The sequence below is a fragment of the Tiliqua scincoides genome, chromosome 8 (assembly GCF_035046505.1).
Source record: "Tiliqua scincoides isolate rTilSci1 chromosome 8, rTilSci1.hap2, whole genome shotgun sequence".
NCBI classification, from domain to species: Eukaryota; Metazoa; Chordata; class Lepidosauria; order Squamata; family Scincidae; genus Tiliqua; species Tiliqua scincoides.
In genome coordinates, this window is record NC_089828.1 from 58,835,180 (window position 1) to 58,863,098 (window position 27,919).

Consider the following 27,919-nt stretch of genomic DNA (forward strand, 5'->3'; position numbering starts at 1 on the left):
TGTTGGGCACCCCTCATGCGACACTCTTGAATGCTGATCAGGGAGAAGTCTGGTGGTTTGGCAAGGGACGGCTGTGGACAAAGATCCTGACCATGTTCCGGACTGCTCAGCAGTAGGATCAAAGCTGAAGCTCTCTGTGAGGAGCAGCGAGATCCTAGGGTGGTGTGGCTCCATGCCCAGGATGTGGAGGCATTTTCTATCTCACCACCAGGAAGATCAGATTGATCAGGGTTGAGGTCACTGGAAGACAAGGAAGGCACCACAAGGCCGCAGAAGCATCCTGCACCCAGGGATGAATTCTGTGGGCCTCCCCCCCCCCCCCCACAATAGTATCAATATTAAAATGACTTTTGATATCCCTTTAAATACGTCGGCATTTTCCCTGCGGTTTTAGGCAAAATTTAGTTGATTTTTGTGGGCACTCAAGGTTTCATTATTTTTTTTTTCTGATGTGAGAAAACATGTGAGTTATTTTCCCATTCTGATCGGAAAATAAATACAAACATTTTTGTGGGCCCCTAAAAGTATTGTGGGCCCTGTGCCTGATGGATAAGTCTGCCCCGCCTGCATCTAGAGGGAGCAACAGAGACAGTTAGCGGTTGGGGGAGAGACTCCCTGCAGTGGTGTGGCTAGGTTGCCCCTCTCCTCGAGTGTAGGCTCACTCCAAATCAACACCACCCGGCCTGGCTCCCACCCTTGACCAATCCTGAGATGGGGGACATTGTCAGTGAGCGGAGATGTGCAAGTTGGGTGTCTGGCCACCTGAGAAGGCCAGGGTCGCAGATGGGGGATGCTGCGTCTCCTGAGACCCAAGGATCTTGAGAGGGACATCCCAGGGAGAAGCTTGCTCCGGTTGATCCTCAAGGGCTATGATCCGGCTAGATCATAGTCTGGTGCCTGGGATGGTTCCTCTTCCAGGAAAGCCTCCTTAAGGTTCTAGCATGGGTCAGCTAGGCTCAGGCAGCTCTGTGGCCTACCAGACTGGCTGTGTGATCACCGAGGACAAGTGAGGGCAATGGAAGCAAACATGCCAGGGATGGCTTATGCAGAGGTCATGTGATTTGTCTGCTCCGTCTGATCCAGCTGGATGGTTTTGTTGTCTCCTTGGCCCTTCTCTTTTGACCTGTTGCTGATGGGATTGTTCTTATTCTTCTGTTGTACGAATGTGTCATTGTGCACCACCTCGACTGCTGGACGCCAACCAGCAAACGGTTTTGATGCATGAATAATACCGCAAGTCTACTACTAGGAGTAAGAATACTCATGTTCTCATTTTGCCTGCCCCAACAGAAAACAAGGGCTGGGTCAAGTCCATTGTGCTACCAACATGACTGAATTACTGTGTGGCAAACAGATGGAGAAGGCCAACCAGGCACACCCAAGCAAAGGCTTCGCTTGACTCATGAGGTCAGGGAATGTGATCGTGTGAACACTAAATCCCCACCTCATGGAGATTTGCTCTGTGCCTCCTCTCCAGGCTTCAGATCAGCTGGGATGGAACCTGCCGCTCCCTCTCTGGTGTTGACATGCCTCCTCCGAGAGACCACACTGAACGCCAAGCCTGCGACTGCTGGAACGAAGAAGCGTTTCATTGTGCAGGCAGCAGAGTGATTTACCATGACCGAGCCCTGATTTGTAGCCACCCGGTGCACTTAGACGAGGCCAGAAGCCTGGGAGGAATGTGCAGCAGAAGGAAGGCTCCACTCATGGCCTGTGGCTTTGACTTACAGCAGGAGCTCCTGGGCCACACAACGCCTGCCAGGCCTGTGACCAGGAGAGTGGATGTCTGTCAGGGGTGGGGCTCAGGGCACTGGAAGCAGAAGAGCCCAGGGAAGGGGCGGAGCTCTGAAGGAGGCACAGTGGCAGAGCCTGTGGGAAGAAGGGAAGATGGGAAGGCACCAGGACAGAGGGCTGCAAAGGTCCTCTGGCACTGACAGACTCAGGCCCAACACAGAGCATGAGAATGCGCTTCAGGAGCACCGACTCAGCTTCTTCCAAGAAGAAACCAGTGGAGCCTTTGTGGTCTCCCCTCTCTTCTCATTTGGACAGTGGCATACGAAGTGGGTGCCCAGGAAGCCCCTGGGGCCCAGTCACCAGGCCACAGAAGGGTGTCCAAGAGGACAGTGGCACGCTGGGAGACTGGGCTGTGTGCCTTCCTCTGTGGTGCTCTGGGTGTTTCCTGTGCTGTCCGTGGTGGCTGAGGCACACAGCATCATTGCTTCAGGTGGCGAGTTCCACAAAGTCCAGCCCACCTCTCCAGCTCACCTCCATTGGGCTCTGAAATAGAGCCATTCCAGAAGCAGGGAAGGGTGTTGGGTGCAAGCGTGGAAATGATGTGCCAACTCCTTATCAGTGGCACAGTTAAAGGGAGTGCACAGTTTGCAGGGAGACTCACTGCAGCTTGCAAGGGGCCCGCCCCCCTCCCCTTCAGAGCTATTCCAGGCAGGGAGAGCGAAACAGAGGCAACTCCGAAGGGGAGGCGGAGGACTGCTTGCATGCTGGAGTGAGTCTCCCTGCAAAACTTACTGCTTTGCACCCCCTTTAGCTACATCACTGCTCCCAATCCCTGACTCCCCCAGCTTTCCCCTTCCAAACCCCCTTCTTTCTTGGAAAACGCCACAAAACCTTCCCAAGATGGGGAGGGGATCACCATGAGTGGAGATGGCTCCATACAGACAAGTGTGCTTAGCACCCCTCGGACTCAGTTGAACCCATTTCTGCCCAGCCCACAGGTGTACACGTTTCATCCCTGTTGCATATTTGGAACATTGGGCAGAAATGGCTTTAATGGCCTGGGACGTGTTTCTCGTGAACAGTGATTGCTGCCTCGGATGAGGGAGAGTCAGTTAAATGTTGTAACTGTGTCACAGTGGTGTAGCTGGAGGGGGGGAAGCTCTCAGGCTGGCAGCGGGGCGGGCAAGTGGCCCCTCCCTTCGGAGCCATTCCCGGCGGGGGGAGCAAAACAGAGCCATATGGCTCTGTTTTGCTCCCCCCGCCGGGAATGGCTCCGAAGGGAGGGGCTGCTTGCCCGCCTCGCTGAGGCTCCCTGCCAGGTTGAGTGCTCTGCCGCCCTCCAGCTACGCCACCACTGTGCAAACAGCATTAATTGACAGGAGCCCACCTCATGCGCTCAAGGGAAATAAGCAGCTCCCCCCAGTCCTCTGAACGCGCCTCTTTGGTTTCAGGTTTGTTTGCTTCCATGAGTCAACCTGCACTTGTCTTCAAAAACGGGGAAATGGTTTGCAAAGACTTTAATCCAGAGAGAAGGATCTCTCTTGGGTGAAACTAGTCATTTTGTTTGGAGCTGAGCTTTGATGCTGTTGTCTCAACTTGATTACGCTCACTTCCAAAACTTAAAAAAAAGGGACTGTTTTAAAGAGAGAGGAAGATTATTGGCCTCTGAGCCTGAGGGTCACCAGAAAACTCACTGCCTTGGCACCCCAGATGGTTGCATCATGACACCATGTGATGTCCTGATGTCACCTCTCCCCGGAGGAGGGGGCACTAGTAGCTTTGCAACCTCCCCATTCCTTCTCCTGTGGAGGCTCCCTTTTGTAGGGGATGGAAAGGGGGTGTGTGAAGCCACCAGTGACACTTTTAAACTGGGGCAGAGCTTGAGTGGCAGTCATGCACACACACCCTTGTCATATGCCTGGGATAGGAATCCCTCAGGCTCTACCCTGGGTACCGAAAGCATGGGAATCAAAGTGGAGGAATACTTGGGGGAAGCTCACACACAAAGGGAGTCAAAGAGAGAAGTGGACGTGCTGAATTGTGGAATGACTGAGATGGAAGGAGTAGGTCTGTGTGGTGGGAAGGGCAGAGGAGGACCTACCCAAGAGAACCCGGGCAGCCACAGAATTGGGCCAGTGGATCAGTAGCAGATTCAGTTTTTCTTGGGCAAGGACCACAGCCTTGCTTGTGCGGGAGAGCTCACCGCTTGCGCAAGGAGGGTGCTGGTTTCAATCCCTGGCAGGAGTTCCAGGTCCGGCTAAGAAAGAGCCCTTGCTTGAAAGTCTGGAGAGCTGCTGCCGGTCTGTTCAGACAGTGCTGGACAAGGTGTCCCAAGGCTCTGATTCAGCAGGAGGAAGCTTCATAGGCTGGCTTGCATAGCTTGGCTCACTGACTTGACCCTCCCTGCCTCCTATGTGAGGTCTGGCAAACACAGCTGCACAGGGGGGGTTTCCTTGAGAACAGATAAATCGCTCCATGAGCGCCTTGAAGGAGAGAGACCAGTTTCCTCGAAGCTTTGCCCACCTCCCTGCCTTCTGCTGCTGTATTTTTAGCTCGGAGTGTCTCCCCATGATTAACCTGGGGGGGGGACGTGGCCTGGGTGGTGGGAGGGCAGCGGCGGGAATGCGCACTGCCCACCGGTAAGATGCTCACTTCATTAGGAGATCATGGGAGCTGTCAAGACTCTGAGAAATGTGTGGGTGGGTGGAGAGAGGAGCGATAGAGAGAAGGAGCTCTATTATCTGCAGAGTTCCACTTTCATGTAAATTGTTGAAAGATTTAAACGGTTTCCATTAGGAAAGGTCATCAAGGCTGGTTTGGAGGCTGAGATTAGGCCTCTTTGCACCAAAGCACAATATCGTCAGTGGAAGGAAACGTAGAAAGGGACTTTGTAATGCTTATCATTCCCCGCTCCCCTCCCCCCAACCACACTTTCTCTCCCCCAAGCTGCAGGCCCCACCTTGGCTGAAGCCCAGCCAGCCTCACGCAATATCTGGCATTCGCTCTTCCCCACCGACTGCGTGTATTATGATACCAGACACGGCTCTTTCTGCAGGTCCTCCGGGGCACGGATAAATATGGAGACGGCAAGCACAGTTAATTAGTTAATGAATAACATGCCAGAGTTTCCAGAGGGGGCTGCTGGTGGTTGCTTTACTCAGGGATGTGGAGGTGAGCCGTATCACTCTCTTGGGGTGGGGGCACTGAGTCGGGCGTGCTGGTTGCGGGATCAGGAGGCTGCCTGCATTGGTGGGGATTTTTAGTTTGGAAAAAAGGACACACTGACACACATAAAATTGCGTACGACATGGAAAAAGCAAGTTACAGTGCAATCCAAAAGTGGCACTGAGTCGGCCCAGCCATCCCCACGCCAGCTCAGAGGGTTCTAAAAACATGTCACGTTTGCATCTACTTTGGAGCTGATTGGGCTGGCGCAAAGGCCTGCGCCAGCCCAGCAGTGCTGAATCCCATACCTCCACTGGCTGGCACAGGTAGGTTTGTGCTGGGTGGGATGGGGGCATGGGGAGGGTGGCAAGAGGATGGTCTGGAGGCGGGCAAGGAGTGCTTCTGGGCAGGGGAGGGCAGGATGTGGGTGAGATTGGCAGTGCTGGCACAAAGTGTATTGTGACCCCCTTCTCAGCCTGCAAGGTGTTACACCAGATTTCCTGGCTCTGCACTAGCTAAATAGTTGCTGTGCATCTGAGAAGCCCCATGGGGTGGCTGGGGTTTTACTTGGGATCAAGGGAAATATATCCCCTTACCCCAAGGAGAGCTCCAGACAGCTCCTTAGCTGCATTGGATACAGCCGGGCTGTGCCAGCGTAGCTTAGGACTGGGCTGTAAATTTTTCTTCTTCTCTCGCAACACTAGAACCAGGAGTCATAGAAGGAAACTAATTGGCAGGAAATTTAGGGAAGACAAAAGGACTCCTTCGTGCAGCCTGCAATTAATCTGCGGACAGGACTCCTGCAAGATGTGGTGACAGCCACCAACTTCGCGGGTTTCAAAAAGCAACTGGGAACATCCCTGCAGGCAGTCTGTCACTGGCTGCCACCTGGTGCCTCCAGGGCAGGGTGCAGGGGAGCAGTGGTAGGGGGGCCATCTCCCATCTTCTCCTGCTGAGGGAGTCCCAGAGGCAGACTGTGAAACCTGGAACCAGTAAAGCCTTGGCCTGATCCAGTCGGTGGCCTCTTCTTTAGCCCCTAGGAAATGATCTCTGTTCTGCTACCTGCATGAGTCTGAGAAATGAGGGAGGGGTTGTCAAGTAGCTGGGAGTTCCCAGTTCAGAACAGTCTCAGGTGTGGTGGGTCCCAGGTTGCAAAGGGTGAAAGGATCTCTGTGTGGTCCCAAATTCAAGGGAGAGGATTTTTGGCACCACAGATTTTATTGTGAATTCAGAAAAGGACCCTTAAGGTGTAGCTTCCCTTTCCCTGCTGCCAGCCTCTGCTTCCTCTTCCTCTTCCTTCTCCTGCTCCTCTTCCTCCTGCTCCTCTTCCTCCTTCTCCAGCTCATTTTCTAGGCTTTTCAGTGCTTCAGGATCCTCAGCCTGTTCTGGTTCATCTTCTACAGCTTGAGGAGCCCCCGTGTCTTCCTCCCTGTGAGGTGCCGTCACGACAGCTTCCCCACACAACTGCTTGAAAACAGGCAGCCGATCCCAAGAGTAGAGAGGCCGTCCCCAGCCGCTGCCACCCGCTTTCTCCTGGCCCTTGGAGAGAGTGACGAAGATGGGGAGGCGCTCAAGCTCCGGGGACCAGTAAGAGCCAGCCAGGCTGTGGTCAGGGATGACGAGAGGGTAGCAGTAGCTCTTGCTGGACTCCAGGTAGGCCGGCTGGGAGTCAAAGTCAGGGGACGAAGGGTGAGAAGATGGAGCAATGTTCTGGCTCCCATCCAAGAAGACGTACTTGATGACCCGGCTGGTGTGGAAGAGGGTGAACTCCGACTGGTACCGGGCTGGGCAGTAGAAGGCATCCTGCCTCTGTCTCTGGGCGAGGGACACCAGTGGGGCTGCAGCTTTCCCCTGCAAAGAGATGATACCATTCAGAGAAGGGGGGACCGCCTGACCCTCCCACTGCAGCTGCTTTTTAGGGGTTGGCCCTGGGCAGTGTTGGTGGACGGGCAAGCAGAAGTACACATGGCTTTGGGGCAGCAAACACACATCCCCTTTTTTTCCTTCATTCATTTCTATTTTATTGCATCCTGCCTTTCTTTCCAATAAGACGTTTGTGTCCAGGGGAAATAACAACCAAGCAAAGCAGCCAAGCAGTCAAAAGCCAAAGCAATTAAGCTAATTAAAAGCAAAACCAAAATCCACAGCAGAAAATCCCACCCACCATGGCCAAATGTCACCCCCCCCCCCCATTGAACAACTTAGCCTAAATTTCAGACCCCTCCTGAAGGAGTATAAGAAAAGACTGACCAGGTCTCAGTGGGGAGGTCATTCCACAAGGCTGGCATCTCTGCTGCCACCACCATCAGGAAGAGCCAGCTTCTAAGGGCTCCAGCTGTACCTCCAAAGGCACCAAAGGATGAGATGATGCCCTGCGGATCCACACTTTTCCATCTCACACTCAAGTGGCAAAACAGGGGTCATTTTGGCAATTTGGAGACGGGCACATGAGGAAGTGCAAATTCCTCCCCAAATTCCCTCTCCAAGTGATATTGCATTAACTACATCGCATTGCTTGGAAGGGGCTCTTGGGAAAACTAAAACGCTTATCCTTTTTCTCCAGACCCCCTCCCCCCCCCCCCGACAGAATAATAGAAAATGTCATAGTGCCGTGGTTCTCATACGTTTTAGCACTGGGACCCACTGTTTAAAATGACAATCTGTCAGGATCCACTGGAAGTGATGTCATTGACTAGGAAGTGATGTCATGACCGGAAGTGACATCATCAAACAGGAAAAATTTTAACACCCCTATAGGACATAATCAAATCAAATCAAGTAATTAATTGATTAAAGTAAAGTAAATTGAAAATGTACAATAAGTAGATGTTTTAAAATAAAGAAGTACCCTCCTAAAAGTCCTGAATTGGCCTTTTCAGCCACACTAGACGCTGTTCCAGAACCACCTTTCAGAGCGCAATACCATAGTCTTTCGAGACTGAAGGTTGCCAACAACCCTCCTAAACTCCCCTCAAGCAGTTGCTGCTTTGACTATCATTGTTAAAAGCATAGTAGACTGTCAAGTACAGATCTGTTAACATATCCCAAAATACAGTCATATACCATGGTAGCATCACATCTAATACATTAAAAAATAAAATGCACATGGAAACAAATGGGGACCCACCTGAAATTGGCTCACAACCCACAGTTTGAGAAACACTACCATAGTGCATTCTGAAAGACCGGGGGGGGGGGGGGGACAGGAGGTAGCAAATGCCATCCAACAGCAGTACAACCACTGCTTCTGTCACAACCACAGAAGAGATAATGGTGGCAACGTCAGGTCCCTCTCCCACCTTATCCCTGTCTTATTCAAGCAGCTGATTAATTTTCACTATCCTCACATGCCTGAGTGACATAACCATGTCAAGAAATCTGACTGATTCCACAGTGCTTGTTTATTTATTGGCAATATATGTGTCCCACCTTCCCACCACCCACTGGAAGGGCCTAAGGTGGCTCACCACAGGATTTTCCAAGCAACAGCAATTAAAAGAACAAAATCAATAATTACAGCAGTTGCAATATTGAGAGTAGCAAAAATGAATTAAGAAAAAAAATCAAATTATCAAGGCAGTGAGCAAAATAAACTGAAACGGACACCAGAGGATGACTTTCTAAGCTGAAGGAAGTTAGAAATGCATTTTCAGTTGCCACTGAAAAAACAGAGATGCAGCAGAGCTGATCTCTCCTGGGAGGGAATTCTGGTGGTTGGTTGGTCAGTCTGGAAAGACTCTGGTATAAGCCTACAGCACCCGGTATTCCCAGGTGGTCTCCCATCCAAGTACTAACCAGGCCTGACCCTGCTTAGCTTCTGAGATCAGACGAGATCAGGCATGTGCAGGGTAACAGTTGCTGCCTACAAGGTATCTCCATAGAAGGCCTTCTCTGGAGCTGGGCTTCAGGCAGTGGCAGAGCTCACAGAAGAATTTGCCCCTCAAGTGAAAAAAAAAAAAGAGAAAGAAACCATCGGCCGCTCAGTGGCCTGCAACTGGGGCCCTGTTCTCCCACTTCCCACCTTCCTTAGCTATGCAAGTGAGGTCCTTCAGCCATCTTGGATCCAATCCATTCAGGCTATAATGGCCCAATTCTATTGAGGGAGTATGTGGCAGAATACCACCCAGTTCCACCCAGAATGCCACCCAGTTCCACCCAAGGAGCCTCCTTTATGGCTGCTGCAAACATGACCAGACTACCGTGCGTGGGCTGGCCACCACCACAAGAAGTGAGTAGCCTGCTCTGTGCACTGATGGATGCCAGGTGCCTGTGGGGGTAGTTAAGTTGGCGCAGGGTGTTGGCTGCCAACCTGACATTGGCGAAGGGGTCCATCCAACACCTTCCAGAATGGAGACCGCACGCTAAGTCCTGTCGCCCCTTGACTTGAGTGGCACCTGGCCATGCCACATAGCAGTTGGCACCTCCGTCTACTGCACTTCAGCCACTCTTTGGATTTAAAAAGGAACCAAGGAGTATTGCGAAGAAGGCAGCAGCAGTATCAAAAACACGTCCCACTCCCTCTTCCGCTCAGCTTGCTCTTCCTTTCCAAAGGTGGGGAGTGTGAGGGGGGCGTTCGGTGCGGGTAGAGGTGGGCGGCGGGTGCTCCAGGTCAGTTTGCCTCCTCGGGCAGCCTCACGAACAGGCCGGTCCTGACATTGTCAGTAAAATCCAAACTGCTTCTGCGATGCTCTGCAAAAGAACCGCTCCAGGTTTGGGGGACCCTCTAATAGAGTGAGAGATGATATTCTGCAGAAGGAAATGCAATGTAATTCACAGCTGGAGAGAGAGCGAGAGCAGAAAAATGTTAACTTCACATTCACATTGATGGAGCCTAAATTGGTTCTACCTATCAAGGAAAGAGATCTGAGGTATGAGAGCGCCGTGTGCGACAGCCGTTTAAAGGGACTGTGCCAGGCTGGGTATTATTACTTAAATGGTTGAAAAACAGCACTGCGAGCATCAAAGCCATTAAGAAAATCTAAGGCACAGCCAGTTTTTGAACAGCAGGTATCCTTCTGGTCATCCTGACTCCAGAGGCATATCGGAAACCAAAGAGGGTCCAGAGATGGGCAGCTGAAGTGCCCCAGGAGAGGAGCCCCTTCCTTGGACGCAGCCAGGCTGAAGCTTGTGGGGCTTAGAAAAAAGGCTGCCAAGCAGCAAGAGTAAAACAGCTTCTTATGAACAGCGGACTTTGCATCCCATCCCCACACCACCGCCACGTGAGCCACGCACTCCATGAAGTGGCCAGTTGCCATTGTTCCTGGCCCAGTAAAAAGAAGTCCTGGTTCACAGAACACAGAATGGATCAATGGAACTCACTGCCACAAGATGCAGTGCTAGCTCTTTGGTGCGATGGTTCTTTAATAGCACTAAACAAATTAACTGAGAATGGATTTGAGTGACAACCAGAAGCCATGATGACAGAATGGGCCCTCCCTCTGAGTGCTGGTTACCGAGGACCACAGAAAGTGCTGCTGCCTTCTACCATCAGAGAAGCACCTGGCTATCCACTGTGGGAGGCAGGATGCCAGACTAGGCAAGACTTTGATCTAGGAGGGCTCTTCTTGTGTTTTTACCCAGAGTTTACCAAGCGGTACTTTTAAAAAAGAAATTAAGGCCTAAGACGTATTGGGGGAAAGAACCGCTTTCAGTTCCATGCTGTGGATTAGAGGAGCATCAGGTCATCCAGTCTTGGAAACAGCTTAGATGGACCTGCACTGAGATTCAACCCTTTTATGTACCATCTTTGCCAAGCCCACGTCTCGCTCTCAGTTCAACAATGCCCACCGCATGCCAACCCACCATCAGCTACACTGCAGCTTGGCACATGTTTTGGGGCCCCTCATTGAGCTCTTTTAGCTTAGAGAAGACTATGGGGAGGGGACAGGCAGGCCTGCCCTCAACACCTACCAACATCCTGGTCAACTTTCTGCTCTGTCCAGCGCAAGAGAGACCTCCTCGAAGGTCAGTGTGCAGTTTGTCCTGGGCGATGTAGTCTTTGACCAGGGGTTATCTGATGGCGCAATTGTGACCTCAGCACTACAAGGCTGAGCTATGTGATGAGCTGCCAAGGACCTGGAGGTCACACAGACCAAAGAGAAGCTCTGCTGGCCTGTAGCTCCATAGCCCTTTGGTAGGATCCAGGTGGTTTCCCTTTCCAAAAGAGGAAGTCTTGGGTTCAAACCCCAGCATCTTTTGCAAAAGAGAGTCTCAGAAGAAGGTGAGGAGAAGGGCCTTTCTCTGCCTGAGATCTGCAGAACGCCTTCCAGAACAGAGATCTGACAGTAGAAGGCAGCTTCTTAAATTCACTGATGCTCGATGAAATGCAGGTCCTGAACCCATCAAAAGGAATTAGTTCTTCACTTAATTATGGGATTTTTTGCCAGAGGTGTCCAACATAACCTCTTGCTAAACATTCTTTGGGGGAAATCATTCTTTGGGGGATCTGGAATCAATTTTTGCTTCTGCTTGTTTTCTTATTGTTTTGATGTGTTATCATTTTACACTGATTTCAGTGAGACTCACCTCATCTTCTTATGCTTACAACTTCATCATTGTGGTGGTGGTGGTGGGTCAAGCACTAGGCTTTTCAATTGATTAAAATAAAAGATTTAGGTACACAGAACCTGTCTACAAATTCAGTGATCTTTGAGGTCCTTGTTTAAAGGAGGGGGATTGACTGGGCAGGCTGCACCGGAGTGACACAAAGAGTGGTAATTTAAAGAGTGGCTCCCCTCCCCTTTGGAGCCATTCAGGGGCCTACAAAACTTTGCACCCCCTCTAGCTACACCACCACTTAGAGAGTTGGCTTCCTTCAGAGAAGCAAGTACTGGATGTGTGTGGATAGCCAGCTAGGTTTCTCTTTGGATTGCTAGTTTGCTACATGCAGGCCCAGGGAGAACATTCAGCAAAGCATTACAGTCCAATCTTCTACTACTATCTTACCCTCAAGCTAGCAGAATCCTGAGACAGTAGAAGGGACTGTACCAGTTCAGGCCACAGGGGGATGATACCATTTTGGGAAGGCACCTCCGTAGGAAAACTCCCTGCAAGGAGTAAACTAGCAGAGTGGGGGAGAGGTTCCAGCCTATATTCCTCCCTGCTGTGCTAGGTTCTCTGCCTGCAGGAAGGCAGTTTTGGGAAATGCAGAAAGTGCGACCCTGTAACAGCAGTTTGAAATGGTACAGCCCATTCTGACACCCCAGAACTCTGCCACATTGTTCTGCTGCATGTAGTCCTGCCAAGCTGGCACTGTGGAGGCAAGCAGGGTATGGAGGAGGAGAAGGGTCATAAACAGGCTGGAAGCAACTTGGTCTGCGCCTGAAGGATGCTGAGCTGGAGGAGTCCAGTCACAGCGAGAAGCTCCAGGGAACCATATGGAACTACTGATTCCCTATGCGATCTAATATTTGTCACTTGGCATTACAGTTATCCCCTCAAAGGTAACTGCAATGCCACCCCCTGACCAGCAATGGCACTGAAGGACAGTGGAGAGCAGACTAGTGCAGTGGCATAGCTAGAGGGGGTGCAAAGCACTAAGTTTTGCAGGGAGCATATCTGCAGCGGTCAAGGGGCCCCTTCCCTTCGGAGTCAAGTGTATGCCTCTGTTTTGCTCCCACCACCTGGAGTGGCTCCGAAAGGGAGGGGTCCCTTGCATGCCACGGTGAGGCTCCCTGCAAAACTTAGTGCTTGGCACCCCCTCGAGCTACGCCGCTGCACTAGTGGCTCTCTCTTTGACATGCTGTCTTAGCAATGCAAGGAGAGTGGGGCACCCAGGTGCTGCTGCCCCAGTCCTGAGTTCAGGGTGCCAAGGAGGAGCAATCCTCTGGCCTACCTCACTGCTGTTGTTCTATCCCAGGAAATAGAGATGGCAATAAGAATATCAGCCTCTGACAAGCTTGGGAAGCAAGGAGATGGATGTGAGAGGCCTCAGCCAGGCTCATTCAGCACAGATAACCAAGTCTCTCTGCTTCCCTTTCACTTTGGGGCCCCCCTCCTGCCAGACTCCCTCCTGGCCCCATTATCGCCTCACTTCTCTTTTTGACGATCTTGTTGTCATGATGGGAGGTGTATTAGCGGTACCCGCTCTCGCAGAGGCATGACCCAGCACATGGCAGAAAATAAACAAGACAAATGGAGGCAGGGAAGGTGAAAAGCACCTTGAGGAATGGGGGCCGCTTGTCAGCTTCTTGGAATTAACAAAAACAGCCAGTTTCCATGGATGGCTCTTTGACTTAAAAGAGACTGGGCTTATTTATTCGATTTAATCTTTAGCCATAGCACTCCCACCTCACGTCTCCCCAAGGCGCCTTCAAAGCCCTTTTCAATACAAAGGGCTAAAGCATAATGAAGCAAGCAGCTTCATTGGAGAAGCTCAAGTATGAGACCTGGTTTCAGATCCCTGCTGAGACATGAAGATCACTTGGACCAGCTGCCTTCTCTCAGCCTAACTACCTCACAGGGTTGTTGTGAGGATAGAAGAGGGCAGGAGGAGAGAAGGAAGGATGAGCTAGAAACGCAACTATGACTCCTAGTTCCCTACTTTGGGCACCAGCATCCCTGCAAAACCCTCCGTTTTATAGTAACTGCCCATCTAACCTGAAGAGACAGGCTTGCAAGGGAGATTCAGTCAGTGGTCAAGGCAGAGATCAGCATTTTGTGCTGCATTCAAAGTGTAGCATCCCCTGAAGGGCTGCAGCTGTTTTGCCTTAATGACTAGATTCCCGGTTGCTCAGGGCCTGGCTGGCTGCCACAATTGGCAAAGAGAAGGATTACTGCATCCTGCATCCTTCCAGATTCCCTTAAGGCACCTCTCAGCCTGGGCCCCAGGAACAGAGATAGTGGGGGGAGGGGTCTGAGACAAAGCCCAGACCAGTTGGCCCACGATACACCTGACAGCAGAGAGCCCTTCATCACTGAGCCTGGTTTCACCCCCCCCCCCGCGCCTGGGGGATGGCTGTGTTGCTACGTCAGCACTCTGGACAGCTCCATTGGCTTCAGAGGAAAGATGGAGACTACAGATCCTGTGTGGGAGGAAATGGGACAGGAAGATCCCAGCCTCAGCCCTCCCCACTCCAGGCCCCCATAAAGCCTGGTTAAGCCTCCCCCTTCAACTCCCAATTCCAGCTGGTAAGAGATGTACCCACAGTTCCAGGGGGGCTACCAACACTTGACCCTGAAAGAGACAGAGGCAATATGACCAGGGAGGATATCTCCAAAGAGGTCAGATGACAGGTTCCCATTCTGAAGGAACCCTTCCTCCAGCACTAGGCAGTCAACCCTGGTAACTGAATGCTGTCTGAACCCTGAACATGGGTCAGGGCCACTGCCATGGAGAAAGCAATGAGTCAGGCTCAATGAAGAGTGGAGGCTGACTCAACTTGGCATTGGACATTTCCTCTGATGTGCTTCAGCTTCTCATCACTTCCCAGCAAGGGCCCCCCTTGTTCTTCCCCCTTCTCCCTCTCTACATTCAAACAGAAGGACACATTGTCTTCTCCAGGCCTCGATGTGATATTAATGTCCTGGCTGAGTTTGGAGCAGCCTCTAGTTCATTAAGCTGAGCAGAAGGCAGAGGAAGGGAAGGCAGCCAAAACCAGAGTCCTTGAGCATGCAGGATAGCCTGTGTCTGTTAGAAGGTTCACATGTGGGGGGGGGGGGGAGGCTGGTCTTGCTAGCTTTGTCTTTTTGAAGTTTTCCTCCCAGTTGTGTAGTAGAGAATCCCCAGAAGACTCGTTGGTCATATGCAGCACCACCTGGAATGGCTCCAAAGGGAGGAGGGGCCATTTGCACACTGCGGTGAGTTTCCCTGCAAACCTTGGTGCTTTGCACACCCCCTCTAGCTACGCCACCGACCAGAGCTCAGTGCAGAGCAAATGTTTTGCATCCCAATGCATGGAGGCAGCCTTGGCAATGAAGCAGATAGAGAACTGGCATCAACTGCTGGTGAGGACCTGCTACCTTATTCTCTCCTCCTTCCCTGTTACCTATGCTATTGGTAGAATGGTCCTGAGTGCAGGTTTGTGGGGGGCCTTGGTGCATGTGTTTTTTGGGGGCCACTTAAAGTAAGAGATGCCATCCCGGGGGCGGCATCCATCTTTCTGGATCTGTTATGCAATGACCTGGCCCGCGTTGCTGTGTCCAATGACACAACATTGCATTTGGGGTAAAAAAAAAAAAAAAGCTGGTGGCCATCAACTTGGTTGCTGAAGGAAGCTGTGGGCCACCTCCACTGTGAAGGGAAACCTCCACCAGATCGGGTAGTGCTGCCTTCAGTGGTTTCTTAGTGGCCACAGTGTGGGTTGCCATATTTTTTCACCAGGCTCTCAGAGGCCAGGCAGATGCTCTTGTTGGCCCAGGACAGTGCCATGCTGACACCAGCTCTGAATCAGGCCACAAGCCAGTTGCGGTTCCCAACATACGAGCTGCCATCCCATTGGAAGAAGGGATCAATACTTGCCCTTGTTAAAATCTCGTGGTCCCTCCTTACAGCTGGGCAACCTGGGATGTTCTTTCATCAGTCCTTTGTCTGCTTCCATGGTGACCCTGGAATTATTTGCAAGTCACACACACACACACACACACACACACCCGGAGCACCAGTGACCTGGGGAAAGGCCTTGGTATGTTTGAGTCTGTGCTCACTGGAGAAAGAACAGAGGCAGCAGTGCCCATGTGCAGGCCCCACCATTCATCCACCAAGAAAGAGAGAGTGCTGAGGCAGACCAAGGGGAACTTGTTGCCATCCCAACAGCAATTTCTTAAATGTAAGAAATATTTCTCTTCTTAGCACCAGTTTCCCCTTAAAAACTGCACCAGGGGGAGCTGGCAAGGGGGAGGGTGTAGAGTGAGCAGGCCTGGGTTGCCATATAAGGAACTAAGCCACTCCATTTGGCTTGCAAGAAACAGGAGACCTTAAACTCCACCCGGAGAGTCAAACAAATGAATGTCCTGCAGCAGGAGGCCGCTTTTGCTGCAGAACGAGTGGTGAGCTTATGGTTGGGTGCAGAACAGGGCAACCAAAAGAGTCAGAGGGCTGGAACACTGTCCTTGCAGACACAGGCGAAAGGTCTTGGACATGGTGGACCTGCAGTCCAATCCAGCAGGGCGCTGCTCATATCAGCTATAAAGTTCAGGGGATGCAGTGGATCCAGCCCACATGAATACTGGCATACAATTCAGATGTTCGTACCAGAAGGACCATCTCAAATTAATTCAAAGGTCATGTTCCAAAGACACCTGTGCATCTCAAGTGGGGAAACCTCACCAAGCTCTTGTGTCTCTTGTGGTCTTGTGTCTCTAGAGCTCCTGCCTCCCATTGGAGTAGGCACTCCATAGGGGGACTAGGCAGCACGGAGAATGGGGGTGTGTTCTGAGGCAAAATTCCAGTGAATACCAGTTTCTGGGGGACGAGCAATGGTGGGAGGCAATTGCCTTCATGTTGTGCTTGGGGACTTCTTGGATAGATCTGGCTGGAGGGATCTGACTTCCTGGGACTTCCTGGAGGCATCTGCTATGGCGAAGATGCTGGTCTTTAGCTGCACCTTTGATGTGATCCTGCAGGGCTCTTTGTATATTCTTAACTATGAACTTCGATGTGGGCTCTGTACATGCAGGGGGCAACAACTTCAGCAGTGGAGCCATCCCAGGTCCAGTCTCTGAGAGCATCTCCAGGTGGGGCCTGAGAAGATCTCTGAGAGCCACCACTAGTTGGCAAAGGTAACAATTCAGAGCTGGACGGCTAAAGGGTCTGTCTCCGTACCAGATAACTTCCTGTACTTCTGTGATTGAAGCCTGGCTGACACAGATCATGTGGGCAGCTAAGCCTTTTCGCATCATGAGCAAATGATGCTCTTTGCTTTGGGTATTGTACATAAGATCCTTGAGCATCATGTCTCACGACTTGCTTGCTGAATAGCACGACTTGCTTGCTGAATAGGTGCTAAAGCACAAACTTTTCCAGCTTCCACAGTTGCAGGAACCCACATTGCAGGGGCTCATAAATCAGTGGTAGAACATTCACTCAATATATGAGCCTTCCCCCCCACACACACACACACACGTTGTGGGGTCTCATAACAATGGCGGAGCATTTGCAGATGGAGGAGTCTTCCCCAAACATCTCAACAAGGCTGGGAAAGAGGCCCTTGCCTTCAACCTCAGAGACTTGTAACCAGTCAGAGGAGGAGACAGTCCTGAGCTAGATGGACCAATGCTGTGACTCAGAAGACTGTTCCCCCTTCTGATACATTCTGGTTGGCATTGAGGTGGCTACTTGGCATTCTAGACCGAGATTGCTAACAAGGGCCATCAATTAGAGCCAAGCGTGGCCATGTCTGTCTGAACAGTGGACACCTGTCCATGAGGAGCTGACTGAAGACCCACCATGGACCATCAGGCAGCTGTCACTGCATAACGATTTCCCATCACGGCCAATGCGGAGTCAGATTCAGACCAGTGACCTCAAGGTGGAAGGCAATGGACCCCATTGTCAATCTGCTGAGCCAGCTGTCTGCATCCATCCTTGTCAGTCATTTGGAATCAGTGGAGACAGAGATGGCCTTTTTGCCGCTCAGCTCCTCTCGCAGGCAGAAGAGAGGGAAAGGAGAAGGAAAATTAGACAACTGCTGGTTGACAGATAACAAAAGATGTTCTGCTCCAGTTGGCAAGAAAGGGGGTGGGGGTGTGTTTTATCCTGATTAAACTGGATGCCGTTTTTTAGTGCTCATCAGCTCAGCCCAAGGGGAAGGCGCATGAGAGAATCCCAAAGGTTGTGATGTGTTAGCCCAGCGATGAGGCTTGGAAATCAAATTAGAGGCCCCACAGTTCCTGGCCAACACAACCTCTTTTTCTTGACCTGGAAGTGAGTTTAAGAAACAGTTCCAAAGCAGGAGAAGACCAAAGGGGGTTGCAGAGAATCTTGCCCAAACTGTTTGATGCATGTGGTGGCATCTGGGAGAACCTTCCAGGGATGAGTCATTGGAGCCAGATGATGGTCATCTCAGGTGCAGATGATGGAGACACAACTGTCCTTGGGGTGCCACTTTTCATCAGTATCTCTGGCAGAAAGATTATTTGGGGAGCCAAGCGCTCTCCAGAAGCACATTGCTCTAAACCTGGAGGGAGCACAGAGCCTTCATGGGTAAGAGAGATGGAGCGGCTTGTTATCCATACATTTGTCCAATCCTCTTGAAAAGCTGTGGCTGTCCCCACATCTTGGGGTGATTAATTCTGTCCATTCATCCTGTGCTGTGGTCCCTGATCTCATCCTCCTTTATGGCACTTCCTCTCATCAATGGGCATCTGAGTCTTGAGCCATGACGCTGTCTAAAAAAGCAAAAAAAAAAATGTTCTGAGAAGACCACCCACATTTCTCAAGGTGGTCTCTGGAAAACCTCAAATCAAATCAAAGGAAAGAAGGTAGGTTTACAAGCTGCCCCCACCAAACAAGTTCTAAGTTACCTCCCTTTGGTGAAACTAGTTGGGTTGGCGACTATGCTGGATCAAGAGTGACGGCGCCCAGCAGGGCAGCTTCACAAAAGTATATGCGATAAACTTCCTGGACACTGGCGAGATGAGAAATAATTGATGAGACAACTTCTGGGAGATGTGTTGGAAGGAAGCCTCCGACTTGTAGCTTATCAAAGATGTAAGATCGTTTCCTCCAGGAGGTATGAGTCACACGCGCTAAGTGCTCACAAGAAACCCTCTCTAACCCACACTCAGCCTTATTAGGTTAGCCATCCTCATTGCAAAGTAATTACCTTCACTCCGCTAAATTGCAGGTTGTATACTGGAGGTGAGCATCAGAAGGCGCTGTCCATGGTGCTTTGATATGGCCCATGGGGTACTGATAGACTCCTTTGTACTTTGTTATCAACCATGTGTTTTTTTGGGAATGCAGTCTTACAGAGGCATCAGTGATGCATGTAAGGAGTGATGCATGGCGGGAGAAGGGGACCAGAGCTCCATAACTGAGTCTCCAATATCTCTAGTTGCAAAAGAAAGACTTTGCCTGAGATCTCAGAAACTGCCATTCATTGGCTAGAACTGTGGAATCTGGTCAGCATGGACCTGGGTGTTCACAGCTCAGTGGTAGCACATGCTTGCTTGCAAGTTAGTTTCAGGTTCAAGCCACAGCAGCTCCAGTTAGAAGAACCTTGGTGGTGAAACTAGGGTAGACCTTTCCTTGAGACCTTGGAGAGCTGCTGTCAGTCTGAGTGGACAGGACTGGGCTAGACAAGCCAGCGATCTGATAAGCAGCTTCATGGCTCTGCAAAATTTGGGGCATGGTCTCCACTGTGTCAAAATTCCCCACCCAATCTCGGTTTCTCTCGTGACAGATGGCTACCCAGGCCCCAATAACTCAGCCTGGGCCATTGCTGGAGACATTTTTCCAAAGAGAAGGGGGGGGCACATCCCTTTTTATTAATTGCTTGCTGTGCTTTACAGCCCCAAAGAACACACACAGCAGGCCTCTGATGGTGATGTATCGAGAGCCATGTAATTCACGAGGGCCGCAGTGCGCAGAATTTAATTCAACCCACCAGGGCCGAGCAAGGCGACAGCATCCACCAGAAGCAACCCAGCAGGATTCAAGGAGACACAGCAGAATTGCAAAGGAAGGTCGCTGGGAAGGACTTGTGGAAGACGGGGCCATCACTGCCAGCTCTCGGGATGGAGACCATGTGAGAGGTATGGTTGTGCTTGAGGCTGAATATGCAATCAAGGCTGAGGCCTATATACACTTTCCTGGGAGTGAGTCTCAATGAACACAGTGGGGCTTAATTCTGAGCAGACATGCATAAGATTGTGATGGAAGAGAAGGGTCAAAATACCTCACTGTTTCTCCAGTATTTAATTAATGGATTGCAAAATAGGTGGAGAGCGTATGACTGCACCCCCGCTTCATGGGGAAAAGATTTTTAAACTTTATTTGATATTTGATATTTAATACCAATATGAATAAGGACTGCAGGCAGCAAAAACCATCTCAGAAGAGACATCCCTTCTGGAAGTGACACCCGTGCATTGTCTAAAATTACGACAGCACTTGGTACTTGTGTAGCATGATGAGTGTGCAAAGGGCCTCGCATGCATTAGCATGATCTACTCTTTACGGGTTCCCTGTAAAGTGAGCAGGCTTTTTTTTTTCATACTGCGTATGGGGAAGACTGAGGTTGAGCGGAAAGGATCTGTCTGAGGCCACCTTATGAATTCCTGGTTGTGAACGGAAGGCAGTGGTGTAGCTAGAGGGAGTACAAAGCACTGGGTTTTGCAGGGAGCCTCACCGTGGCATGCAAGCGGCCCCTCCCCCTTCCCTTCAGAGCAAAGCATTCACCTCTGTTTTGCTCCCCCCACCCAGAATGGCTCCAAAGTGGAGGAGGAAGGGCCGCTTGCACTCTGTGGTGAGGCTCCCTGCAAAACATAGTGCTTCGCACCCCCTCCACCTATGCCACTGACAGGAGGGACTGGAACTGGGGTGCTGAGTGACCAGTTAGAGTGCACCAGGTGTCCCAAGGATGCCGTCCCCCTGGGTGGTAGTCTTGCAGTATTTGCCAATGTTCCCTGACCCCTCTGGGTTCCCATTCAAGTTTGGGTCTGTAGTAGACTCCTTGAGCAGCTTTGCTCTGGTTCTGCCTGGTTCCAAGCACGCACCTGTGCTGCCTTTGGGCCCGACAGGTAAGTCACAACCCTTGTTAGCCACCTGACTCCTATCTTGCTTGTTCCATACTGCATCTGTGCGAAAACCTTTTGCACCAATGTCATTCTTCATCCATTTCTAAAACCCGACTGTTCTGCCACGTTTGTCTTGAGGAGAGCAGTGGTTGGGTCTCCAAGTATCTCCACAATGGCAGGTACTGGGAACTCTGGTTCTGAAGAAGCCATGTAAATACAGGCCATTGCTACACGCTGGGAGAGAACAGCTTGAAACAATTTCTGATAAGGCAGCTTCTCAGAGTTCAGACCATTTCAAACTGAGTGGAGAGGAGGTCTCAGTAGTGACTCCTGGCAGGGAAAGACCCAGATCCTCTCTGTTTGCAGACCCAAAACTGGGTGCCAACTGCAGAGCACCACCTCGGCCAGCTGTCAACAGCTGTGCCATGCTAGATTGTCTCTGAGAACTAAAAATGGCTATGTTTGACCCTCTCTTGCCCCCTTCTACATTCAGGTTCTTTTAGAACAGCAGAAAAGTGTCCCCCCACCCACCCTTTTGCACATCTGATCTCCTTGCATCCCTCCCAAGTTCCAAATTAGCCCAATTGGCCTTGAAGGATGCAAACTCGAAGAGGCCCGAATAAAGATTAATGGAGTTTTGCTAGTGCCAACGATTATGCAGTAATTGGTTTAATAATCCACAATTATTTTCACTTATATCCCATGATTAATGAAGTGGGCAGAGCAATGGGACAGCATTTATTTATTTCATAATCGGAAACATTAAAGATTAGGGAGCCAGCAGGAGAAGTCAACAAGGAATGGCAGGCACCCGAGACACCGGTGGTGTTAATTGAGAGCAGAAGGGCTGAACAAATCCAGGTTGTGAGAAAAGTGTTGATTGACACTCCCAGAATTGTTGCTGTCTCTGCTTCTCTGCCTGTGTTATGATTGGCACACTGAACACACACAAAGCAGAACGAGGTGATACAGTCTTAAGCAGAGAGGACTCTGACGCTGCACTGTTATCCATGAAGGGGGCACCTTCTCCCACACCCACCCGCCTACGTATTGCAATCATGGTTGAAAACCCTGTTCCAGGCACTTTCAGACATTAGGGGGGTTGGGTCTGCCAGGTTCCTGAAGCCATAAGTTTTGGAAGAGAAAAGAAACCAGGCAGAGGTGAGGCGATGCACAAGAGTCTGGTTTGCGATGTTATATACTAAATCAAGCTGCAGTACCCTCAGCAGCCATCATTTGGGTGGCGCTGCAGTGCAGCAAAGTCAGGGTCAACAGCTCCCTCTGCCTGACAATGCCCTGCTGCAGTGGCATAGCTAGAAGGGGTGCAATATGTTTTGCAGGCACCTGAACACGCCATGCAAGCGGCCCCTCTCCTTCCCCTTCGGAGCCAGGCATTTGCCTCTGTTTTGCTGCCACTTCCTGGAATGGCTTTGAAGGGGAGGGGGCTGCTTACATGGCATGTTCAGGTGCCTGCAAAATTTAGTGTTCTGCACCCCCCTAGCTATGCCACTGCTCTGCCGGTTCAGGGAGGAAAACACTTGATCCCTGCTGCTAGCTCCCCTTATTGAACCTCCCTCACAACGGAGCACACGCTGCATGCTGAAGCGGAGGGCAGAGCAGAAGGACAATGAACATCTTACTCCTGGGTAGGCCATCAGTCTGTCTATGGGTCTTCTCAGTACATGTTCAAGGTGAGGACACGGACAGGCAGGCTGGAAAACGGGAGATAGGGTCTGGCATGCACTTCTGCTATCAAGCTCTACCCTCTCTGGCCCACCCCCTTCCCCCTGCTCTCCCACCACCCACCTGGGACCTGCCTTGCTTCCAACTAAAACTTCCTGGGGCCAGCACAGGCTGGGCTCTGTGGTGGGCAGGCTCATAGAGCCTCTGATCAAACGCTCTGGCTGCTCCAGGGCGCCTGACAGGACCTTGCCTTTTGTGCCATCATCAATGGACATGCAGCAGCTGATTGCAAGATCTGCTGCTGTAAGTGGGGAGCAGGACTGAGCTATCCGAGCAGGACTGAATCTTTCGTTCTCCTTCTGATTCTTAGCCTGCTACCCAACTAAGGATGCTGAAGCAGAGGAACGACTGGATACAATAATATACAATTATAAAACACAACCAGCTAAGCAGATTAAGAGCAATTTAATAAGGTGGGGGTTGGCCATCTTTTTTTCATTTTTCTCCCATTGATTCTCCTGATTCAAAGCCTTCCCAATGCAGCCATGTGGAGGATGTATGCAAACTTGATTTGGGTTGATCTGCTGCTCATGTGAGATCATCGTCCCAGCATCTACTTACAGAAGAAAATAAAAATATTAAGTTAAAAACCGAGTAGCAACACCAGCCAGCAGACCAACTGAGAAAGGACTAAAACTCCAACGTGGGTCATAGATGGTCTTAACAAACCAAAAGGAACATACAGGAGGGACATGTTCCCCTGAATACAGGGCGGTTAACTGGACTCCTGATTTTCGTGACCACAGTTTTGGAGGACAGACTGGCATGCACAGATCTTAGCCCAGCCATTGAGCCAGTCCTTAATAAATTATTCCACTACGTCTTGAAAAGTCTCAACCAGTATATCCAGGATGTCCCAAATGGGAACAAGCAGATTACCCTCATTCCAATCCTTTGTTGCCCTGCTGGTGCCAGACCCTGAGAATGTGAAGAACCATCTGAGAAACACTATCTTACAGACACTCAGGTAGCCTCCCTTGGAAAATCCCATGTTTCTCCTTGCAAGGAGCCGAGAAACTCACTTTGAAGTCCTCTTTAGTGCCAAGCTTGCCTTGTGCAACTTAGTGCTTTGCACCCCCTCTAGCTACGCCACTGACGATGCGCTTACAGTGGTTTTGAGGCAGTTCAGGATTTCATTTTTTTAAAAAGCAACCATAGAACTGTGAGGGTGGGTGGGATTCCTAAAGCATCAGTTCCATTTCAGGGTGAAAAAAAAAAAAAACCTAAGTAATTTGGAATTTGAAAATCTGAGAAGAAATTAGAGTGTGGGTTGGATCCCCAAGGAAAAGAACAAATGAATGAGTCATGTTTTGGGGGAAATGGAACAGATGGCCCTGGTTTTGACCGGCTCTTGCTGGGCCCAAGGGTCCCCACTGGTGCATCAGGCACCCCTACTACACAGATGATGCTGTCCTCGCTGGGTGGATGCTCTGATGGGGGTGGGCCCATAATCTGGCCAAATTCAGATGCTACCCCTGTGGTCAAGGTTTGGAGAAGATGGACTATATTTGGAACATTGCTGGTAGAGGGATGGACAGAATGGATAGAGAAATGCTCTTTACACTCTCACATATCACCAGAACCAGGGGACATCCACTAAAATTGAGTGTTGGGAGGGTTAGAACAGACAAAAGAAAATATTTCTTTCCTCAGCGTGTGGTCGGTTTGTGGAACTCCTTGCCACATTGGTGGTGATGGCATCTGGCCTGGACGCCTTTACAAGGGGATCGAACAAGTTTTTGGAGGAAAAATTCATTACGGGTACAAGCCATGATGTGTATGCACAACCTCCTGATTTTAGAAATGGGCTATGTCAGAATGCCAGATGCAAGGGAGGGCACCAGGATGCAGGTCTCTTGTTGTCTGGTGTGCTCCCTGGGGCATTTGGTGGGCCTCTGTGAGATACAGGAAGCTGGACTAGATGGGCCTTTGGCCTGATCCAGTGGGGCTGTTCTTATGTTCTTAAACTGCAATTCCCAGGAGGCCTTGCAGTTCTCTTGTTACCTGGTGTGCTCCCTGGGGCATTTGGTGGGCCGCTGTGAGATACAGGAAGCTGGACTAGATGGGCCTATGGCCTCTTCCACTGGGGCTGTTCTTATGTTCTTAAGTTCTTATGGTCTGAGAAACAAACACACCAAGAAAAGGAACTTGGAACCAACATGCTCAGCTGCCCCCCCAGGTCTCTTCTGAACTTTTTATCATGGCCTCATGGAGGGTCTTTTTCACCCTACCAGTTGCTTCCCTGCATCCATCTGAGACTTCACTCCGATGAGCCTCATCCACTGACACCTCTTCACATTCTTTATGTGTGAAAAAGTGAAGATCAGGCACCCAGATCTCTTGCTCACACTCCTCGGGCTGCCAGCCTCACTCTGTCTGCGTTCCAGGTCAGTGAGCCCTGCCACGGACGGTTTCACGATCAATAAGTGTAAATAGACCAGGGAATCGGCTTCCCCGGGTGAGACCTTTGCAGTATACAGGCAGCGTTATATGAATGCCAGCCCCAGGCCGGAGCAGTCGGACGCTCTGTTGCCACTGGAGGAACTGCCTGCAAAATACATTGAGACTCAGTGCCCAAAGGGGAACTCAGCAAAGACTGGCACATAAATATGGGTGCTGGGGGTGGGAGTGGGGTGGGCAGAAGACCCTCAAGGCTAAACAATGCTGTGGATTTAAAACTGACCTGAAAGGCATTTGGGGAAACTTAAAATAGTTAGGCAAATGTGCCTAATTTAAACCCAGTGGTCATCTAGGGATGTAGAAACTCCTCAGAGTCTTTGGGTTCTGGATGGAGTTCTAGAAACATCTAGATTCTTTGGGTATCCCTCAGAATTCCAAGTGAAAAATCCAGTGACGAGTCGGGAATGCTTAAAATCCCCTTGGCAGGGCTTTTTTTTGTAATGGAACGCAACAGAATGGCGTTCCGGCACCTTTTTTTCCCTCCTCTCTGCCCCCACCTTTTTTCCCCCCTGCCTGCACCACCCGCTCTGCTCTGCTCTGCTGGCTAGGGAGGGATTCGAACCTCCACCTCCAACCTTGTGCTCCACAGCCCAGCACTCTCTCCATTAGGCTATAGGAAAGCCTGTTGTCAAAGTGTGCAGAACTAATATATAAGGTCTTCAGCCCAGCTGGTGGCTATCAGTGCCTCAAGTATTAGTTCCAAACACTTTGAATCTAAGACCTCTGGTGGTTCTTATACAGTTAAGCTCCTGGAGTGAGCCCCCTGCTGGAGGCTGTGGGTTAAGTCCTACCTGGGACTTAAAAAAAAAAAAAAGTTAAAAAAAGAGCCTGCCTGGGACTGAACTTTGAGGAGTTTTGCAGCCTCAACTGGCCCCCCTTTTGGCAACTAGCAACCAACCTTTATATTTTGCAGCCATGGAGCACCTTCCCACCTTAAAAAAAAAAAAAATTATTCCTCAGTGGGATTTGAACCCCAGGCCTCCAGCTCCACAGATCTATAATTTAACCACTGAGCCACCAGAAGTCTTAAGTTCAAAGTGTTTGGAACTAACACTTGAGGCACTGATGGCCACCAGCTGGGCTGAAGACCTTATATATTTGTTCTGAACACTTTAACTACTGTATAGGCTTTCCTATAGCCCAATGGAGAGAGTTTCCTATAGCGCAAAGGAGCACCTCCCCACCTAAAAAAAAATGGGGTGATTCACTCCAGCTGTGGCAGGAGTGCTTTTGCTACCAGGGATCTCACACGGGATGGACGTGTGTGTGTGTGTGTGTGTGTGCGCGCGCGCACGCGCGCGCGCATGTATAAAAAATGGTTTAAAAACAAATAAATAAATAAAAAGTTGTGAGTTCCTGCACCTATTTTTTTTGCAAAAAAAGCACTGCCCCTTGGAGACATTTTATTAGTTTCAGGAAAACTATTTGGCTGCCATCATGGATGCTTTGGAATAGGGCTGGTCCAAGACCTCCTAGTGGCAGAGGCTGGCATGTCCTAGGCGGCCATCCTCCCCCCTCCCTGGATTCAGAAATGGACTGATGGTCTAGACCAGGGGTGGCCAAACTCTGGCCCTGGGGCCACTTGCAGCCCTCGAGGCCTCTCAATGCGGCCCTCAGGGAGCCCCCAGTCTCCAATGAGCCTCTGGCCCTCCAGGGATTTGTTGGAGCCCACACTGGCCCGATGCAACTGCTCTCAGTGCGAGGGTGACTGTTTGACCTCTCGCGTGAGCTGTGGGATGAGGGCTCCCTCCACTGCTTGCTTTTTCACGTCTGTGATGCAACAGAGGCAGCAAAGGAAAGGCCAGCCTTGCTTTGTGCAAGGCCTTTTATAGGCCTTGAGCTATTGCAAGACCTTCATTCATTCATATAAGTTCATCTTTAATATATTCATTTATGTAAATGTATGTAAATTTATTCAAATTTTAAATGCAAATTAATTCTTTTTTCCCCGGCCCCCGACACAATGTCAGAGAGCTGATGTGGCCCTCCTGCCAAAAACTTTGGACACCCCTGGTCTAGACCACCCTCTCATCCTCTCCACACTTCCTTATTTGCTCTGGGGGAGCTGTGGAGGCAGAGGCAGGCATCGCCTGCTCATCCACTGCCTGCCTCAGTTGGCCTCATAGATGGGCCAATTCACTTCTGAAATGCTCTTGCCTAAAGTCCTCCTGGATGTTGGGGTTTTGCATCACTTCTAGTGAACACATACAATAGTTGTGAAAAAAAATAGAACAGGCTAACCCCCACCACCAAGAATTAGCACTGAGCTGCCCCTACAAGCCTTTGAGAATTCTGCACTCACCCATACACTGAATAAACCCCTCCATTTTCATCACCTGTGAATCAGGCCCACTTGGATCAGCACTAGTCACATTGCAGCTGCAACCCAAGGGGGCTTCTGGGGAAAAAGTGGCAGCAGGCAGGGGGTGGAGAATTTTCTTGGAATTTGCCATGCCCCACAAAAAATGCACAAGGTCCCCTTCCACCATTTTCAGTGAGTGAGAATGTCATGGAGTAGGCGGGGAGAGTCTTTCAGACCAGTCCTAGAAACCAGAATGCAGCTGCAGTAGAATTTCACCCATTTAGTGCATAGCTAGAGGGGGTGCAAAGCTCTGCAAGTGGCCCTCCCCTTTGGAGCCATTCCAAGTGAGGGGGGGGGAGCGAAACAGGGGTGAATGCTTGAGAAGACTCAGAGAGGCAAATGTCTCTGCTTCGCACCCCCCAAAGCAGAGGAGGAAGGCCGCTTGCACAGCATGTTCAGGCATCTGCAAACTTAGTGCTTTGCACCCCCTCTGGCGATGCCACTGGACTTGGTGGCAATGAACAGAATGAGGGAATCCTTTCGTTCCTCCGACTGATGCATCCCCACTGACGAAGGACGTTTCCAGGTTGTCTTTGCCTCCTTCCACGTTCACTGCACTCCTCGATGATCTCGCTCCTGTTGCTGGCCGTCTGGGGCCGCTCAGCTCCATGGCAACCGAGATAAATAGCCCCAGCCACCCCCTCCCCTTCGCGGGACATTAATGAAGTGTTTAATTGTGCATTTTTCACCGTGATTGGAGAAACACTTCTGCAGAAGAGAAAAAGAAGTGATGTTGAATGGTGGTATTTGTTATTTGCCCCCACGATGGAGAATTAA

At 50.6% G+C, this 27,919-nt stretch overlaps 1 pseudogene; it reads right to left on the reverse strand.

The window, feature by feature from the left end:
- Positions 1-8,645: 8,645 nt before the first annotated feature.
- On the reverse strand, positions 8,646-8,765 carry LOC136659683 (5S ribosomal RNA; annotated as a pseudogene).
- Between the last annotated feature and the right edge of the window lie 19,154 nt (positions 8,766-27,919).